The sequence below is a fragment of the Lontra canadensis genome, unplaced genomic scaffold (assembly GCF_010015895.1).
Source record: "Lontra canadensis isolate GAN:19392208 unplaced genomic scaffold, GSC_riverotter_1.0 scaffold186, whole genome shotgun sequence".
Lineage (NCBI taxonomy): Eukaryota > Metazoa > Chordata > Mammalia > Carnivora > Mustelidae > Lontra > Lontra canadensis.
The window spans coordinates 1,190,852-1,209,539 of record NW_022631180.1 but is presented as its reverse complement, the minus strand read 5'-3'; the positions used below and the strand labels follow the sequence as shown (position 1 = coordinate 1,209,539).

The window sequence follows — 18,688 nt, the reverse complement described above, 5'->3', positions numbered from 1 at the left end:
ATGTTGAGGTCTTTTATCCATTTCAAGTTTATCTTTGTGTAAGAGAATGGTGTAAGAGAATGGTTCAGTTTCATTCTTCTATACATAGCTGTCCAATTTTCCCAGCACCATTTATTGAAGAGACTTTTTTCCCACTGGATATTTTTTCCTGCTTTGTTGAAGATTAGTTGACCAAAGAGTTGCAGGTCCATATGTGGGCTCTGTATTCTATTCCACTGGTCTATGTGTCTGTTTTGTGCCAGTACCACGCTGTCTTTGTGATCACAGCTTTGTAGTAAAACTTGAAATCAGGCAACGTGATGCCCCCAGCTTTTTTCTTTTTCAACGTTTTCTTAGCAATTCGATCTCTCTTCTGGATCCATACAAATTTTAGGATTGTGTGTTACAGCTCTTTGAAGAATGCCGGTGGAATTTTTATTGGGATGGCATGAAAGTGTAGATTGCTCTAGGCAGTATAGACCTTTTAACAATGTTTATTTTTCTGATCCATGAGCATGGAATGCTTTTCCATCTTTTTGTGCCTTCTTCAATTTCTTTCATGAATGTTCTGTAGTTCCTCGAGTACAGATCCTTTATCTCTTTGGTTAGGTTTATTCCCAAGTATCTTATGTTGTTCAACATAGTACTAGAAGTCCTAGCAACAGCAATCAGACAATAAAAAGAAATAAAATGTATTCAAATTAGCAAAGAAGAAGTCAAACTCTCTCTCTCTTTGCAGATGACATGATCCTTTATGTGGAAAACCCAAAATACTCTACCCCAAACTGCTAGAACTCATACAGCAATTCAGTAATGTGGCAGGATACAAAATCAAAGTACAGAAATCAGTTGCTTTATTATATACTAGCAATGAAAATATAGAAAGGGAAATTAGAGAATCAATTCCATTTACTATAGCAGCAGGAACTGTAACAGGAAATTTAAAGGAGCAATCATTTTTAATTCTTTTATTTGCTTTATTTTCAGTGGTTATGTCCTTACTTACAATGATATGCTTATACTATTGTATTCTTATTAATCAAGTTGAGAGAATCTTTATCAACTTCCTCTTTTGACTGGTGGGGATTTATCAATTTTGGAACACTCACCTCCTCTCCTCCACTCTTCCCACTATAGATATATTGCTAAGTTAAGTGATCAGAAACCAAAATTCTATGAATACACTCATTATTGTATACTCTAAAATTTTGCTAGGTGCTCTTTTTTTTTTTTTTTTGCCCAAATTCCATCCATATAATGTTAGTTCCTCTAAATGTTCTACCATATTTTGTGTTCTAGTTGTCTTCCTCCCCTTTATTCCTTGAGGGCCTTGGAATTGACTTGAGGTCCTGTATTCTTTTGCTCTTGACTGCTGACCTTACTCTTCCCCAGACCTGTTATTTAGCTGCATTTTTTTTTTAGGTTGAAACTACCAAATAAGGTTACCTTAACTTTCTTTTTCATGGTTAGCTTATTATTTTGTTGGAGCATATTGTCAGGCATAATTCTTAGCTTAGAAAGCTTAGCTTAGAAAAGATGGATCTGAGGAGAATTTATTTGAATTCATGCATTTACAAAATATCTGTATTTTACCTCATACTTGCCAGGTAATCTTGCAGAGTGGAGAATTAATTGCTGACCATCATTTTCTCTCATATTTTTGAAGGTGTTGGTCTACTGTCCTCTAACGTACAGGGTTACCAAGAGAAACTTGATGTTATTCTTATTCTTTGATTGATAACCAGCATTTTCTCATTTGTGTTATTCAAATTTGGTGTTACAGAATTTCTAATAATGTTCCCTACATCTTTTTGTTTTGTTTTGTATTTCTTTCTGTATGTTGGACATTCAGTGGGGATTTTCAATATAAAAATTTGTGTTTTGGGATGCCTGGGTAGCTCAGTTGGTTAAGCATCTGCCTTCAGGTCAGGTTGTTATCACAGGGTCCTGGGATGGAGTCCCATATGGAGCTCCTTGCTTAGCAGCAAGACTACTTCTCCCTCTCCCTTTGCCCCTCCCCCTGCTTATGAGCGTGGTCTCTCTCTCTGACAAACAAACAAACAAACAAACAAATAAATAAGTAAACTTGTGTTTCAATTTCTGGAAAATTCTCTAATATTATTTCTCTGATAATTTTCATCTTCCATTTCTTCTTTTTCACTTCTGAAACTCCTATTAGCAGGGAAAACAAGTGTCTAATTCTTGTTTTACAGATTCTAAACTTCTCAACTATCTCTGAGGATTTTATCTGTGGTCTCAGAGATCATCTCTTCTCTGAAACCCCTCAGTTTTCCTAGAGAAGAGACCCTCTGGAGAATGGGCATGTATGTTTCTAGGATTTTACATCTAGGGTGTGGAAGGCAATGGAGGACATAAGTACTTCACATACAAACTTTAAACCAAAGCCTTGTGTCAGGCCTGTCTTTCAACTCTACCCTATTCTGCATCTGATATCTTCAGGATTGAGCATCTTCAGGATTTGATGGAGGAAATTGTCACTCTTCTTTTTTGTATTCCTTCTATGAGTGATGGGATCTATGTTTGTTTCCATCTTCATTAATCAACTGCCAGAATCTTCCAACTGCCTTCCTTTTACTGGACTTTTGTTGGCGGGGGGAGAGGGAGGGATATTTGCTGCTTATGTCCACTCTCCTTTTCAGCCAATTCTTTTGTTCCTTTACTAAAAATGTAGTTTAATCTCATATTTATATTATATTCTAAGGTATGATCCCATACTATGTTATTTATTTTGTTGCTCAAATTGTTTCAGCTCTGGTTACAGAAAGCTCTTTTATGTTTCTTTGTGGGTCCAAGACCAGGAACTGAATGTGCTGACTGCTACTGGGGTATCATTGTTTCTAGGCCCTCTCTCAGACTGAGCTAGGTAATGCATGTCACATAAAAACCCATGTAGACACACATGTCTACACTTGTTTTTGTATCTATTTGTATTTATATGAAGTTAAACTTGAGTTCATACTGATGTTCCTGATTCTAATCTAGTACTACTGGTTCATTCAAGGTGAGGCATTTTTAATATTTTATTTTATTTTATTTTATTTTTTAAAGATTTATTTATTTATTTTAAAGAGAGACAGAGAACACGAAGTGGAGAGGAGCAGCGGGAGAGGGAGAGAGAAACTCGGGGTGACTCAATGTTGGGCTTAGAGCTGATTATGAAGCTTGATCTCATGAACCTGAGACGATGACCTGAGATAAAATCAAGAGTCAGATACTTAACCAAATGAGCCACCCAGGCACTCCTATTTTAAAAATTACAATTTTTAAAATTTTGAAATTTAATGAGTCCATTAATCCATTCTATTCAAAGTTCCTCTAAATTCTAAGTAAACACCAAAATTATTACTAATTAGCAGTTTAAAACTAATCATAAATCTATTTTATTACACTGTAGACTTATTAACGTGTTTCCTTTGTTATGAGCACTTGTGAGTATTTGAGCATAAAAATAAATGCCCATTTGGGGTGTCAGAGCATGATGACTTTTTTAGAATTATCACAGAAGTTTATTGTTTACAGTTGCTTGCATTGAGTGAAATGCATGTTCTTAGCCTCTTCATTTAAGCAAGAAATATTGCAACCAGAGGTTTCAAATCTTCTTGCTTGAGGAAAAACTACATGCCAATAATATTCTTCTTACTCTACAAAAAATACTGGCTTGCATTTGTACCTTCTAGAGCACAGAGATGTTGATTACATTGGCCAACCACCTGGGTTTGCCTGGAACTGAGAGTTTTCCTGGGATGTGGGACTTTCAGTGCTAAAACTGGAAAATTCCTGGGCAAATGGGAAGAGTTTGTTTTAATATTAATATCTAGATAGCAATTCTTAGATAATGAAGTAAAGTTACAGATTTTTTGGATGATAGGGGTTACTTTTATAGGGCATAGCAATAATCTTTGAAGGCCAGGTGTTTTAGGAGATGTATTTGTCAGAAATTACATTTGTAAGTTCAATTTCGTGTCACAAAACTTAATCTGCTTTTCTGCAACTGTAGAGGAAGAGAAAATATTTTCTTCTCATTATCATTTGAAAAATTTTCTTAGTGGGAATTCAAATGACCTACAGTTTCAAAGCCAAGTGCTGGAATTGCATTAAATGCACTATTAATTGCATTAATAAACATTAAGGGAAAAAAGGCTGGCCTGAGAGGGTCAGTCAGGCAATAGAGAAAGAAAATGGGGCAGGGAACACTTTGTACCAACATTACCCCTTACTTACATCCAGTTGGTGATGAATGTGATTGATTCAGTGGTAATTCATTGACAAGCACAGAACAACTAATTATTATTTTGTTTCTGAGATTACAACTTCCTTTTTGAGCTGGCTTAATAATGCCTTTGCCATGATCACAGCCTAGCAATAGTGGCAAATACTGCTATATAGCGTATTACAATAACTCTTCAAATTGTATTTTAATTAAAAATCATTGATTTGTATCCATCCTAGACACAATAGTGAGGAAATTCTCTCATGGTGAAATGAATGCATCTCAGAAGTTTGGAGGAAAAAGAAAAACCAGGTATGACAGAGAGCTGAAGGAAGTAAACATATGACCACTAGTTCCATCATCTACCCAGAAGTAAATGGGAATGGCACAGTGCCTCAGTGTCCTGATGAGTTGTTATTTAGTTGGTTTTATGTGATATTCTGTGTTTTTAAAACAGATTTATTTATTTGAGAGAGAGAGAGAGAGAGAGAGGAGGGGGAGGGGCAGAGGGAGAGAATCTCCAAGCAGACTCCCTGCTGAGTGCAGAGCCCAAGGAGGTGCTCCATCTCATAACCCATGAGATCATGACTTGAGACAAAATCAGCAGTTGGACACTCAACAATCTGACCCATACAGGCACCTCATGTGATACTGTTTACTTCCTTGTTATTCTAGTCTTTAATAAAGCCTTGGCAAATTTTCAGGTTTTTTTTTTTTCTTTTTCTTTCTGTGCTTTTGGTTATTAATGGTGGTCAATACTTGAAGCCAATAAGGTGGTAGCAGGAATGCTCAAGGGGAATTTTGAGGTAAGAGCTGGGGTTCCCATCCCAAGAGGAGATTGTTTTCTCTTTTTTTAAATGATTTTTTAAATAATTTTTGTTATGTTAGTCACCATACAATACATGATTAGTTTTTGAGGTAGTGTTCCATGATTCACTGTTTGTGTAGTTATACACATATCCATGTCCTCCTTAATACCCATCACTGGGCTAACACATGCCCCCAACCCCACCCCTCTAAAACCCTCAGTTTGATTTCTGGAGTCCATAGTCTCACATGGTTCATCTCCCACTCTGATTCCTGCCCCCCTTCATTTTTCCCTTCCTTCTCCTAATGTTCTCCATGCTATTCTTTATGTTCCAAATATGAGTGAAACCATATGATAACTGTCTTTCTCTGTTGATTTATTTCACTTAGCATAATCTCCTCCAGTTCCATCCATGTTGATGCAAATGATAGGTATTCATCCTTTCTGATGGCCGAGTAATAGTCCATTGTATATATAGACCACATATTTTTTGAGTTATTTTATTTTATTCAGTGTTCCAAGATTCATTGTTTATGCACCACACCCAGTGCTCCATGAAATATTTTCCCTCTTGGATACGCAACACCAGGCTCACCCATCCCTCCACCCCCCTTCCAAAATGCACAGTTTGTTTCTCAGAGTCCACAGTCCCTCATGGTTCATCTCCCACTCCATTTTACCCCAATTACTTCTCCTTTACTTCTTCTAATGTTCTCTGTGTTATTCCTTATGCTTCACAAGTAAGTGAAACCATATGATAACTCACTTTCTCTGCTTGACTTATTTCACTCAGCATAATCTCCTCCAGTCCCGCCCTTGTTGATACAAAAGGTGGGTATTCATCCTTTCTGATGGAGGCATAATATTCCATTGTATATATGAGCCATATCTTTCTTTTTAAGTTTATTTATTTATTTATTTGACAGAGAGAGAGAGACACAGTGAGTGTCTGTTCATGTCTTCTGCCCATTTTTTGACATGATTATCTGTTTTTTGGTGTTGAGTTTGAGGAGTTCCTTCAAGACACATCTCCAAAGGCTAAAGAAATAGACAATAAAACTAAAAGGCAACCCACAGAATGGGAGAAGATATTCACAAATGACACTACAGACAAAGGGCTGATATCCAAGATCTATAAAGAACTCCTCAAACTCAACACTCAAAAAACAGATAATCATGTCAAAAAATGGGCAGAAGACATGAACAGACACTTCTTCAGAGAAGACATACAAATGGCCAACAGACACATGAAAAAATGTTCATCATCATTATCCATCAGGGAGATTCAAATCGAAACCACAGTGAGATATCACCTTACACCAGTTAGAATGGCCAAAATCAACAAGACAGGAAACAAGAAGTTGGAGAGGATGTGGAGAAAGGGGAACCTTCTTACAGTCTTGGTGGGAATGCAAGTTGGTGCAGCCACTTTGGAAAACAGCATAGAGATTCCTTAAGAAATTAACAACAGAGCTACCCTATGACCCTGCAATTGCACTACTGGGTATTTATCCCAAAGATACAGATGTAGTGAAAAGAAGGGCTATCCATACACCAATCTTCATAGCAGTAATATCCACAGTCGTCAAACTGGAAAGAGCTAAGATGCCCTTTAACAGACGAGTGGATAAAGAAGATATGGTCCATATATACCCAATGGAATATTATGCCTCCATCAGAGAGCATGAATACCCAACTTTTGTATCCCCCTGGCTGGGTCAGGAGGAGATTATGCTGAGTGAAATAGGTGAAGCAGAGAGAGTCAATTATATGGTTTCACTTACTTGTGGAGCATTAGGAAAAACACGGAGGACATGAGAGAAGGAGGGGAGAAAGGAGTTGGGGGAAATCAGAGGGGGAGGTGAACCATGAGAGCCAGTGGATTCTGAGAAACAAACTGAGGGTTTTGGAGGGGAGAGGGTGGGGGGGGTTGGGAAAGCCTGGCTGTGGATAAGTAGTGCATGGAACACTGGGTGGTGATTCCTATAAAATGAATCTTGGAACACTGAAAAAATAAAATTAAATTAAAAAAAAGAAGCTCAACTTCACTTGACATCAGGGAAATACAAATCAAAACCACAATGAGATACCACACCAGTCAGAATGGCTAAAATGAAGAAGTCTGGAAATAAGCGATGTTGGCTAGGATGCAGAGAAGGTGGAACCCTCCTACACTGTTGGTGGGAATGCAAGGAGGTGCAGTCATTCTGGAAAACAGTATGGAGGTTCCTGAAAAAGTTGAAAATAGAGCTGCCCTACAATCCAGCAATTGCACTACTAGGTATTTACTCTAAAGATACAAATACAGTGATCTGAAGGGGCATGTGCAGCCCATTGTTTATAGCAGCAATGTCCACAATAGTCAAACACTGGAAAGAGCCAAGATGTCTATCAGCAGATGAATGGATAAAGAATATGTTATATATATATATATATATATGCCATGAATGTAACTAGAGAGTATTATGCTGAGTGAAATAATTCAGTCAGAGTAAGACAATTATCATATGATCTCATTCATATGTGGAATTTAAGAAACAAAAGAGATTGGAAACATCTGTAGTGCCCATGTCTATAACATGAATCTGTCTAAAACCAGACAATGCCAGATTTTTCAGGAGCTCACATCCTAAGCCACCAGCTCCAATGACTAGAACTTTACATGTATCTAACAAAAACTGGAGAGATTCAGTGCTTTGTTTGAAATCAGGGTGTGTGAAGGGTCCAGATCGCTCGAGGAACTTCTTTACATGGTTCCAGCGACCTTCCCAATTTCCAGTGTCCCCACACCCACCATCAACAGCCATTTTCTCAGCCAGCAGCTCCTCTAGTCTCCTTTTCTTCTCTGGCTCCTCACCTTCTGCCATATTGTTCTCTCCACATGTGGGTTTTCTGTGAGCCTGATTACATAGCCCTCATGTGAGCTTAGTCACATCACCCCCTACCCATCTCCCTCCTTAGCCTTGCCTGTCCTTTATTCAGTCTCATGTGTTACTAACAGTGGTGAAATTCTCTTAGAGATTTCGTCCATGTTTAGGAATGCACCAAAAGAATAGGTCTTCCGGTATCAGGAAGAGTGACTGGCATTCCCAAGGTCAAAGGAGAATGAAGAGTAACATCAGCATTCTCAAACCGAGCAGCAAGATCTACAAACGGAGCTGTACATCTACTTTGGCTGTATATGATTACATTTTCAGGGTGAATGCCACATCTTGTCCTAAGAGCAAGCTAAGCAGCTCATATACCTGCATAGAGATTCTTCTCTGTTGGTTTCCCAGAACTTGAACCATACCCAGAATAAGCACATGAAAATATACTAAAATTAATCCATGATCCCAGTGGTATGGAAAAGCTGATTTTCTGGTCAAAATCAACAGGATTTCTATGTGAGAAGAGTAAAGCATACAAGGCATTGGGTGAACAACACACAAAATACAGGCAATTCTGTTGCCTTGACTGGTTCTAGTCATGGAAACACTCTCAATAGCATCTTTTTCTCTAGAAGAGTACTGTCAGTCTGCTCCTTCTGACTGTTGTGAAGTCCAGCGGTTATCAAATTCATCACACGTTGGCATGTAAGTTGGATCAGGTGTTAAAAAGGGTAATTTCAGAACCAGTTTTCCAGGGCAAGGTGGACAGAAGAAGAGGGTACATGCAGGGGCGCCTGGGTGGCTCAGTGGGTTAAAGCCTCTGCCTTCGGCTCAGGTCATGATCCCAGGGTCCTGGGATCAAGCCCCGCATGGGGCTCTCTGCTCAGCAGGGAGCCTGCTTCCCCCTCTCTCTGCCTGCCTCTCTGCCTACTTATGATCTCTGTCTGTCAGATAAATAAATAAAATCTTAAAAAAAAAAAAGAGGACACATGGGTCACTAAAGGAAAGATTATTCATCTTCTGCACCTGAGGGGCCCAGCCCAGGTGTCTGGAGGAAAGTGTGGGGAGAGAGCCCCCCCCCCACCGTCCTCAACAGGGTGCAACCCACACTGCCACCACTGCCACTACCTCCCCTGCTGTTACTGCAGACGCCACCCAGATGTGGCCAGGTCTTCCTTCTCTTGGTCCTCCTTTCTCTCTTCCTCCTTAACCTGTCACCACACAGCCGGCTCTTCTGGGAGGAAGGCAGTCAGGGTATGAAGGGGACAAGCAGAACCCTCATGGAGGATATGGTTACTGACTTAAATATTTTGTAAGTATTTTACTTGTGATTTCCTTTGACCCATTTGTTAAGAGTGTTTAATTTCTACTAATTTGTGAATTTTCCAGTTTTCCTTTTGTTGTTGATTTCTAACTGCATCCCATTGTGGTTGAATACTTTGTGGGGTACCTTTCTTATTGATTCTGTTGAGTCTTAATTTGTGGTCTGAAATGTGGTGCATCCTGGGAATGGTCCCATGTACCCTGGAGAAGAACGTGTATTCTGTTATTTGGGGGTAGAGTGTTCTGTATATGGGAGTCAGATCTAGTTGGTTTTTTATGTTACTCAAGCCCTCTGTTACCTTAATTTTCTTCTGCTTGTTGCTCTATCCAATTTTGAGAATAGGATATTGAATTCTCCAACTATTATTGTGGGTCTCTCTACTTCTGCATTTCATTCTATGAAGCTCAGCTTCATAGATTTTATTGATTTGTTATTAAATGCTACTCCTTTATAATTGTTACATCTTCATGTTCTATTGAAACTTTCATTCACATATACTGTTCTTTTTGTCTCTTCCAAATTTTTTGATTTTTAAGTCTATTTTGCCTGATATTAGTAGAAATTCTCCAGTTTTCTTTTGGTTATTTTGTGCACAGAATACCTTTTCCTATCCTTTCACTGTCAAACTATTTGTGTTTTTTGATAAAGTGAGTCTCTTTTAACTAACATATAGTTGGACCATATCTCTGTCACTATTCTGCCAAGCTCTATGCTTCGATTGGAGTATGTTTATGTTCATGTCTTTCTTGAATTTGGGTGAGTTTTCAGCCATTATTTCTTCAAACAATCTCTCTTACCTTTTTCTTTCTTTTCTGTCTGTAACTCCCAAAATGCTTATGTTGGTTCCTGCTATGTTATGTCCGTGCTCCAGTAGGCTCTCTTCCCTTTTCTTCAGTTCTCTTCACTTTGTTCCTCAGACTTGATCATTTCAATGGTCCTACCTTCAAGTTCAGTGATTCTTTCTTCTACTTGCTGAAATCTGCTCTTGAACACCTCTAGTAAAACTTTCATTTGAGTTATTGTGCATATCAGCACTGGAATTCCCTTTTAGTTTCTTTTTGTGTTTTGTATCTCTTTGTAAATACTTTATTTTACCCATATCTCATGTTCTCGACTTCTTTAATTCTCAGAGCATCATACTGACAGTTGATTTAAAGTCCTTGTCTGGTAAGTCCACCATCTCATCTTCCACAGAAACACTTTCTGCTTTTTTTCTTTTTTTAACTTGGAATGGGTCATGTTGTCCTGTTTCTTTGTACATTTTGTGTTTTGTTATTTTTGAAAATGGGTCATCTCAATCTTATGATGTGGTAACTCTGAAAATCAGATTCTCCCATCAACATGTTTGTTGTTTGTGTTAATTTCCTTATTGTTCTAGGCTGTGTGCCAGAAATCAGCCTTAGGTATACACATCAGCTCTCCCCATTTCATTTTTGAGCCTACACTTTTTCCTGAGCATGTGTGTGCTGTCTACATCCCCGTTACTTCCAGCCCCAGCCCCTTGCCCCCACCTCAGTGCTGTTCAGTGAGAATCTGAGAGCAGAGTGGAAATACCTCTTTGTGGTCATAGGGCTGAGGACAGAAGACTTGAGCTCCTTTATTCCTGCTCACTCATTACCTCCCCAGTATGTCCCTGACCTATGACACTAGCACAGGACCCTACATAAAGGGGCAATGCAGGTCTGGTCAGGTTTGGCTTGTAAAGTGTTCCCAAAAATCTACATTGATATTGAGGTTTCTTCCCCACTGAGTGCCCAGGGACTCTGGCTTTAGGGAACAGAGTGGTCTCCAAGCCAGAACTGCTGATTCCCAGATCTGCAGCCAGCCCCATAAATATGCCAGATCCTCTAATAAACACACTGACACTTTCATTGGAGATGACTTTGGACATGCGTTTCTGTCACTCATTCCTACTGCTTTCTCTGATGTTAAAGGCTGGGACACTGGCTCTTTCCACAGTCATGTCAAGTGATGTGAATGCCAGAAACTTCAGTCCTGACCACCTCTGGTCCTACTGTCTGCTACCCTAAACAGCAAGACAGGAGTTCTGCTACTCAACCTCAAATCTCATTTCTAGCCTAATGGCTGATCCGGGGATTTGAAGGTGGCTCACCACGTGCTCCAAAGGGCCTCAAGCCCTGCAGCTGAGTCAATAACCTACAACATAACTAAAGCCCCTTCCCGAGCCCAAGACATCTCAGAGGCCTCTGGTGGTTAGGTGCTACCTGTCTATACTGCCCATGTGTTTGGAATATGAGTGTAGGAGGTACTCTTCATATTCCTGGTTCCTTCTTCAGGCAACCAAGGCCAATACGTACATACTAAACTCACATAGGAACTCGTGCAGGTGCATGCACATGCACACACACACACACACACACACACACACACTTCATAAAGAACTGTCCATGTGAAACACCTATAAATTTTCCTCTTACCAGGTTCAAGCCAAACTTGAAGGAATTCTGATCACAGCATTCATCCATTCATTCATTCCTCTAGGTATATTCCATGAATGCCTCTGGGCCAATCTCGGTGTTAGGCCTGGTAATCATTTAATGCCAGATACACAGCACATATTGTCCTAATGCTTCCCATCTCACAGGAAAGACAGACAATAAATAAAACGTAATAATAGTTGTACATTATACATTGCTGTTACCTAGTGCTAGATAACAAAAAATCTCCAAATAATACAACCACCTTTTATTCTCTCTCATTGTGTGAATCAGCTAGGCCCAGCAGCAGCTCTTCTGCTCTGTGTGACATGGGCTGGGCTACAGTCATATGGAGATCTGAATGGTTTAGAACATTCTAGAATATGTTGCCTCTCAGTGGGGAGTGTATTGAGGCTATTAAATGTTGCTTGCTGCCATTATGGCCCGTTGGTGCCATCTGGTGTTAATCCAGGTCTTGAAGGCTAACAAGCTCAGGGAGGAAAGAGAAACCAATAGAAGCCCATCTGGTGCCAAATATTGCTTTGTGTGCTCTCAGGACTTCTTCAGTTGTCCAAACTCAGCTTTGCCTTTTTCTGAAGGAGGATAACACCTTCACTATTTTCTCTCTCACACTTCTTTTCTCAGCCTCTGCTGGTCTTCCGCTGTCCCACAAGATCCCTCAGTACCGTCATCTGGGCCTGCTTCCACCAACCACAGGACAAAAGCAGGAAAGGGCCCTGGGACCAAGAACAACACTCTAGAGCAGCAACTCGAAGCCTTCCCTCCTCTCAAGCCCCAACCCATCCACCCAAGGAGCACAGGGCATCCCTGAAGGACAGGTCCTATTACCTCTTCCTCAAGGCCAGGCAGTGGTCACAAACCTAGCACCTTGTCTCCCTACGTGTCTTGATCCCCACTTGCATAACCACTTGAGCACCAGGGCTGTTGTCTGCCTGTTGGCCATGCTCAGCTACAGCCAGAAACCCCACCTGCAGCTCAGCCTCCTCCCTCCCCTCCACTGAGCCAACAGCTCCTAACTGGAAGGCACATCAGAAAGCTCAGATGACTGGCAGGCAGTCTAGAAAAAGAGGCTGCAGTGGGGTCTGTACATGAAATGACTCCGGAAAACCCCATGCTCACAGCCCTCCACCCTCATCCCTGGCCCAGCTTTCAGGTGCACTAGGCCTTCCTTGCTCCTTCTTGCTCCACTCACACCTGGAATCACAGGTCCTACCCTAATGCTCCTTGACTGAGGCTGCCAGAGCCTTCCTGCCCCTTTCCTAGCAGGGACTCCCAAGGCAATTCAGGCAGTGCCTCTTACAACCTTCTTGTAAATGAGGTGTAGGAGATTCTTGAGGCCCCCATCTCTGAGGCTATCTATCTGCCCTCTGGATCCTGAAATTGCCACTGTTACCCCCTCTCCTCCATCTCTCACTTAGAAATGCCCCTGGACCAACCTTGCTGAGCCTGAGGGTAGAGAGAATTATGGACCAGCTCAGAGAAGGGAGCCTCAGCTCCCACTACTCAGTCCTCACCCAGAGCAAGGAGAGGTTGTGGTCACCACTCAAGGGCCCCAGGGAACTTGGCTTTGAATAGGGATAAGGGTGGATATGCACATGTGGATCCCACTCTCTCAGCACTCTGACTTCAGCTCCTGTTACAGAGGCTTGTTTTTCCCTCCATATTGTGTAGAGGGAGATATGAGGGACCTACCTTATCCCAGGAGAGCCCCGCCCATCCCACCCACTGCCCAGATTTCTTACTTGGGCTCCCGCAGCTCTTGCTGACTTCTTGTTCTTAGAGAGAGGACTCATGCAAGAATGACAATAAGGAAACCAGTAGCAATAAGAAAAGCAGACGGTTGTCCCTCCATTCTGATGCACCAGGGCGTTTCCTGGAAAATTGACCTGGCCACCCCAGGACCACAGGACTGTTGTCTGCTCCTCACCCTGCCTCCTGTCCTGACCAGGCCCAGAATGTGAGGGCACAGGGTGTGCACTGCAATTCCCTGTGGCTTCCATGTAGCAAGTGAACCTCTGATCCTCTCTCTAAGAGGCGACACACATCCAGAAGGTCCCATTCCCACTAGGCTGGACTCCCATAAACTGCTGGGCATACTGGTCAGAGAGATATTCCTGGGAGAGAAACAGAACACCCAGCCTGTCAGGCTGGCCTTGTCCTCCAAGGTCTGGTTGCAGGTCATGTTCAGTGTTGGGGGCACTGGAGAAGAAAGCACAGAGTCAGTGAGGTATAGGATTAGCCCTGCTCCCCTCTAAGGGAGAGAAGATATCAGGGCTGTTTCTCTCACCTTTCCACCTCTGGCTGAATCTCTCATTCTCCAAGTGTCTTCTGCTTCATAGGACCCAGTTTCTTTGGACAGGCATGTTGTTGGACCTGGGATCCAGGCCTCACTCTGTTGGAGCCATGTATTGATGCTCGGGGGTGGGGCATGAAGGGTGGGTTCTTGGGCTGAGGGCACTATAAGGGAACAACTCTTTGTGACAACGAGGCTAGGGCTTCCTCTCCTGCCTGACGCCCATCTTCCCTGGTTCAGTTTTCTGGAGGAGGACCACTGCCTCCCTGGACTATTGACACTAGGAGGAATCACTACTTCTTCCCGTCCTCCACTTTATTCTCTTCCTCCTCCTCCTCCTCTTCCTTCTCACTCTCCCCCTTCTTCCTCTTCTTTTTTATTTTATTTATATTTACTTATTCATTGATTGATTGATTGGTTGATTTATAGAACAAGAGATTGCATGAGCAGGCAGAGGGGCAGAGAGAGAGGGAGAAAGAGAATCCCACAGACTCTGCACTGAACATGGAGCCCCACACTGGGTTCGATCTCACAACCTTGAGATCATGGGCTGAACTGAAATCAAGAGTTGGGTTCAACCAGCTGAACCTCCCAGACACCCCTGGGAGGATTCACTTCTAACTCTACATGATTGGTGTCTCTACCTTTATTGAGAGACTTTAATATGGTTTTTTTAAAAAGATTTTATTTATTTATTTGACAGACAGAGATCACAAGTAGGCAGAGAGGCAGACAGAGAGAGGAGGGAAGCAGGCTCCCTGCTGAGTAGATAGCCCAATTCGGGGCTGGATCTCAGGACCCTGAAACCATGACCTGAGCCGAAGGCAGAGGCTTAACCCTCTGAGCCACCCAGGTGCCCCTACTGAGAGGCTTTAAAAGGACAGGTAGATCACAGTACAATGCACCAGCAGAACTTATGTTCATTCTATCAGACAAAGAGGGCTTCCTTGGACAGGGTTATTGGGGTTAGGCTCAATGGGTCCAGCAGAGAAGAAAGTCTCTGCCCCAGGGCTGAACCATTTCTGTCAAAGAAACTAATCTAGGACTCCAGATATTTCTGCTGCTTCTGTCGCGGGCGGTGCGACAAATCGACCAGGAACATGAGGGTAAGAGGATGGTGAAAAGAAATTAAGAGACAAAGAGATGGGGGCAGGAGGAGCACTGAGGAGGATATCCAACAGTGCTTATTTTATTCCACATCTTACAAGCATTTATAAGGCAGACCACAATAGAAGGAGTAATACACCAGTATCTAGTCAGATGACCACAAGTTCCTATAACAAGTTTACATTAACTACAAACAAATTTCGTGATGCCAGGTAGTCACGGCTAATGCCATTAGCTACTATTGATACAAGAAGTTACAATCAACCAGGGAGTGGATTATGGGAAGCACAGGAACAACAAGGACCAACTAAGATGACCCTGATCACCTTGTTCCCTTCTGTAGGGAGAATGGGTGGGAAGTCACGCAGGCGAGCGCACGACACATAGCACAGACCCTTCCTTTCTCAGTGTTACTCAACTTTCCTGTCCTTAACCCCTTATCAAGCGTCTGGACTTTAAAGGAGACACAAGTCAGGGCCCGGTTTGATCCATGACTCCAACCGTGCCATGGCTTCCAACATGCTTCTACAAAGCTCACCCTGTATATGGACTGAAGAAATCCTAGCTTTGACAGCCATCTGCATCCAAGGACTTCTTAATTTCCATAACCAAGGTTTGAGCAGAGGACCAGGGAAGTGTCCATCCATGGATCTTCAGATCATAAGAGAGGAAGAGCTCCCCCTTATAGTGGAAATGCCTGAAGACCTTGGTGCTGTTGTCTTCTCAGCTTTTCCAGTCCCAGATCTCCTAGACAGAATGTGAACTGGCCACTATCCTGCAGTGACTTCTCTCATCCTGTGTCTCTCTGCCTTCCTTGCCCCAGTGACAACTCCAGCCAGAGGAGCCCCTCCCTGTTCTCCTCCATGTCTTCCCTGTGCTGGCTGAGTAATGGTCCCTGTAGGCTAAAATCCATAGATAGTCAATCCTCATCCCCACTCCCAGGCAAATCCAGGAAAGAGACAGGTCTCTGCTCTCTGCCCTGAACTTCCCTGGGAAAGATCTCCCATTCCCCCCTACTCCAACCCCCTCTCACCTCCTTTCTGTGCCTGCAGGGCTAGATGTCTGCCAGAGTCATTCTGAGGCTCCTCTGTTACCTTCCAAGTCCTTGGACTCTATGTGCCACGTCTCAGGTCCCAGGAATTCTTCTTCCCACAGTCCCTGTGGCTTTGACATGTCTCTCTCACTGTCATGGTGCAAGAAGGCCTGACATTCCAAGTGTCTCTCCTGAAAATTCTCTGATACACAGATCCATTCTGGGACACCACCATGAGGTTATAATGAAGACCATGGGACTCTGGGCAGGAAAGAGAACATGAATGAAACTGCTTCCTGCAAGTAACTGCCTGTCAAATGTTTCTCAGAAAAGTTCTGCTGTCCTGAGCTGCTTGAAGTCTTAAGGATACCGGAAATGCACCTGTAGAAGGGACAGAAAGGAGGCTTTCCAATGCAGGTAGAGAGGAAAGGGGGCAGGAAGGAGACGTAAGAAGGAATGGCCAAGGGGGGGTGGAGATGGTCGACATTCAGGACAGGAGCCAGGAGAAGGATACACTGAATCCTGTAGGTAAGTGTGGGTTGGAGGTAAAGGGGAGAGGCTGACCTTCAGGGACCAAGAGAGGAGCACGAAGGCCATGGTGAAGGAGAGGTCTTATCAGCAAGGAGTGAGGGGCAGTGGGGGGGGGTTGGCTAAGTTTGAATGATCTATGACAAGAGCTGACTTGGTGCCCAGGAGGGTTATGGTGGAGTGGAGAACCAGGGACCGTGCTGCCTGTGGTGAAGTTTCATCAGGGACTAGGTAGGGCCAAGTGAGGGAGGATTATCAAGGCAGGAGGGCTGTGGAGGGGATAGTGACCACAAGGGTGTTTACAGTAGGCCAGTACTTCTGGGGGAGGGGAAGGTATGGGCCTAGGCCCGGACTGGAAGAGTGGCCTAATGATGCCCCTGGTGGGGAATAGGATGGACCTACCAGTGTTCACTGGGGAGAGAGAGTAAAATGTTAATAAAGATAGACAGGATCATTTTATAATGATAAAAGAGTTAAATTATCAGAAGATGAAGTGGAAATGCCTGAAGACCTTGGTGCTGTTGTCTTCTCAGCTTTTCCAGTCCCAGATCTCCTAGACAGAAAGCAAAATGGCCACTATCCTGCAGTGACTTCCTCATCTTGTGTCCCTCTGCTTTCCTTGCCCCAATGACAACTCCAGCCAGAGGAGCCCCTCCCTGTTCTCCTCCATGTCTTCCCTGTGCTGGCTGAGTAATGGTCCCTGTATCAAAACCACACTGATACATCAACTCTCACCTGTCAACATGGCTAAAATAAAAAACACAAGAAACAGCAGGTGTTGGTGAGGATGTGGAGAAAAAGGAACCCTCTGGCACTATTAATGGGCATGTAAACTGGTATAGCCACTGTGGAAAACAGTATGGAGTTTCCGCAGAAAATTAAAAATTGAATTACCATATGATTCAGAATTTCACTACTGGGTATTTACCCTAAGAATATGAAGACATTAATTTAAAAATCTATGTGCATCCCTAGTTCATTGCAACACTATTTACAATAGTCTCATTATGAAAATGGCCCACATATCCATCGATAGATGAATATATTAAGAAGATGTGGTATATTTATACAATGAAATGTTACTCAGCCATAAAAAAAGAATGAAATCTTGCCGTTTGCAGCCACGGATGGATCAAGAGAGTATCATGCAGGCAGAATAGTCAGAGAAACACAAAGACCATATGATTTTACTCATATGTGGAATTTGAGAAATAAAACAAGAGAAAAAGAGAGAAATAAAAAATGGAATATAATAAATATCTGTATCTATATCTATACATAGATATATAGATATATAGTAATAAGCATAACTATAGAGAACAAACAGATGGTTACCAGAGAGGTGGTGGGTAGGGGCATGGGGTTTGGGTGAAACAGGTGGAGGGGAGTAAGAGTACACTTACTTTGACAAGCAGTGAGTAATGTATATGGCTACCCTCCCCCTTCTAATGGTGGCTCCCTCCCCCCTTCTGTTTCTCCTCCAATATCTGCCTGCACAATCCCAACTCCATGTTTTGTACCTCTTGACTGTTGACCCTCTGCCCCCGTAGAGATCCAGATGCATAATCTTACATTTCAGGCTGATGTCATGGGTGTTCAGAGTGCTCTGATGGCTATCCAGCTCAATTCGGGGGACTGGTTGAAACAAGGTCCCCTAGCCTCTGCCATCTTGCCTCTACCCTGATCTGTTCATTCTTGTAACTCCACATTTCACACAGAGAAAACTCAAACCACTTCTCACGTGCATGATGTGGTCAGTATCCGACCTCATGTCACCTGCTCTCTGCTGCAGCCACAGTGACCTCCTCACCCTTCCTTGAACACAGACAGGGTCCTGTTCTAGTGCGTGTGCACTGGAGGCTCCCTGCCTGAAAAGAACTCTCCCCAGACCTCTTCTTATGATATTTTTTCATGTCCTTCCAATCTCTCAGAGGTCACCTTCTTTTGAGGCTCACACTTACCACTGTTGTAAAGTAGCCGTCTTCACTGTCCCCACACAGGTCTCCTTTGCATCCCCTTCCTCACTGCACTTCCAACCTCTAACCCACACACTTCC

The 18,688-nt window shown here is 42.7% G+C and overlaps 2 pseudogenes; one reads left to right on the top strand and one right to left on the bottom strand.

The window, feature by feature from the left end:
• Positions 1 to 18,688, top strand: part of LOC116860929 — a 128,100-nt pseudogene that overhangs the window by 73,306 nt on the left and 36,106 nt on the right.
• On the bottom strand, positions 7,993 to 11,565 carry LOC116860916 (annotated as a pseudogene).